The sequence below is a fragment of the Triticum urartu genome, chromosome 6 (genome assembly GCF_003073215.2).
Source record: "Triticum urartu cultivar G1812 chromosome 6, Tu2.1, whole genome shotgun sequence".
Taxonomy (NCBI): Eukaryota; Viridiplantae; Streptophyta; class Magnoliopsida; order Poales; family Poaceae; genus Triticum; species Triticum urartu.
The window spans coordinates 439831119-439833330 of NC_053027.1; positions in this window are offsets into that span (position 1 = coordinate 439831119).

Genomic DNA, 2212 nt, shown 5'->3' on the forward strand with positions numbered 1-2212 from the left:
GGTTGTACACCGTTATGGCACCCCCACGGCATCATCACTGACAACGGCACGAACTTCACGGCCGACGAGGTAAAACTCTGGTGCAGGAGCATGGGCATCAAGCTCGATTATGCTTCCGTCTATCACCCACAAACCAACGACCAAGTTGAGCAAGCAAATGGTCTTATCATGAGTGGCATTAAACCCAGATTAGTGCGGTCCTTAAAGGAGTCTAACACGCACTGGGTAGAGGAGCTCGACTCCGTACTCTGGGGGCTGCGGACCACGCTGAATCGTACTACCAGATATACACCCTTCTTTATGGTGTACGGTGCAGAGGCAATTCTGCCCTGCGATATAATTCATGACTCACCTCGAGTGCGCATGTACGAAGAAAGAGAAGCCGAGCTCGATCGGCAGGACAGTCTGGACACCTTGGAGGAGGAGCGCGACATGGCAAAAGCCCATTCCGCATTTTATCAGCAACAGGCTCGCAGATACCAAAGCAGAGAAGTACGGGCCAAAACTTATAACGTTGGCGAGTTAGTTCTATGCCTGCCGGAGAAGAAAAAGACCAAGCTCAAGCCCAAATGGGAAGGTCCCTTCATTATTGACCAAGTTCTGACCGGTGGATCATACCGTCTGCGGGATGCATCGAATAATCGACTTGAGCCGAACCCATGGAACGCAGCCAGGCTCTGAAGATTCTATGCCTAGCGCCGGACTCTATGTTCGTCTCCTTCCTCTGTCCATTTTTTGCATATACATTATCTGTCTTTTTTCTCTTTCTTTCTTTTATTCTTTCTCAAGGCCTTCAAGGGCCAACTTGTGCCTCACTTGCACACTATAGATGCGCTAACCACGCTCATTATACCTGGGGGCTTCTTACACAGAAGCTTAATTATCTATCTGGGCTTCATGCCCCGCACATGTGTTATTCTTCTGCATGTACCTTTTCTTCGCCATTATATGCATCGATATGACTTAAGTTTTGGCCAAGCTAGGTTGCCTGGCTCTTGTATTTATGCCCTACGTTCCCGTTAATTCGGCTAGGGCATAAGGGGGACACCTCTGTGATTGTTACTGCCGGGTCAGCCGGATGTGTACCTCAGACTGGGTGAAGCCAAAAACTAGCGTTCTTAAGGGAATATTCGGTCGACGAACAAAAGATGATTTTTTATTTATTTTCCATATATGCCCGCAGATGTTTTTGCCTGCGTCTCCGCTCATAGTCCGGACATGCACTTTAGGGCATGCGTACCCAGGGGAAGGAACCCCTAACAGAAGTATTCTCCCTGGAAGATGTTTCTTGCTACCCATGTAATATAACATAACTAGTTGGGTACTTGTCTGTTCAAGCACTAATGACCCCTACGCCTGGTTTCCACGCATACCCTGGTTATTATATAACTGAGCGGGTATTCGGACACACTCCGGACTATTGGGTCCCGAGGTTGAAGCGAAAAGGTCCGCCATGACAAATGATTTACAATCCGGCTAGAAGGCATTATACATGTCACTTTAATTACATAGTCATGTAGACTGACTAAATTCCTCTTCTATACCATCCAACAGGCGGTCTAGCCTACAATCCTGTTGGGAATACTTTGCGGCTAATTCTACTTGCCCATAGACTAAGCTATCTGGGATCTCTCTTTCCCATCGGTCCCCACAGGTCTGACCTCGGCCATGTGGTTTGGGTCAGCCTTGGTATACCGCGTCTTCACCATGGCCCAGACTTCCCTGGCACCTTGACGGCAGGCCGATATCTTCCATAATCGGAAGCGCTGCCGTGCTCCCTTGAGCTTCTCCGCAAGCTCTCCAATGCCTTCTGGCAGGGAGACTGATGGCCACAAGGCCTGGGCAATACCTTGCATCACCTGCCGAACTTGTTCATGCAGTTGTGAGAGCTCGGATAGAAGATCACCCGCAGACCCGGGCATCTCCTCCGCGGGACGACCCGTCAGCATACCTGCAGACATAACTCTGTTAGCCGTCTTCTCCGCCGTCCCCTTTTTAAGGGTTCATTCAAGCACTTACTGAAAATGCCGCGTCGAAGCCGCTTATTCTCCTTCTCGGAGTCCGCAAGCTGAGCTCGAACATCTTTCAGTTCCACGCTCAGCTTGGTATTGGCGTCTTGGAGATTGTTTTTCTCCCGCCTGACCTCAGTCAGCACGCGTTCGCCAACCTTTAGCTGTCGTATGGCATGATGGTCCTTCAGATTCTCTCCGGA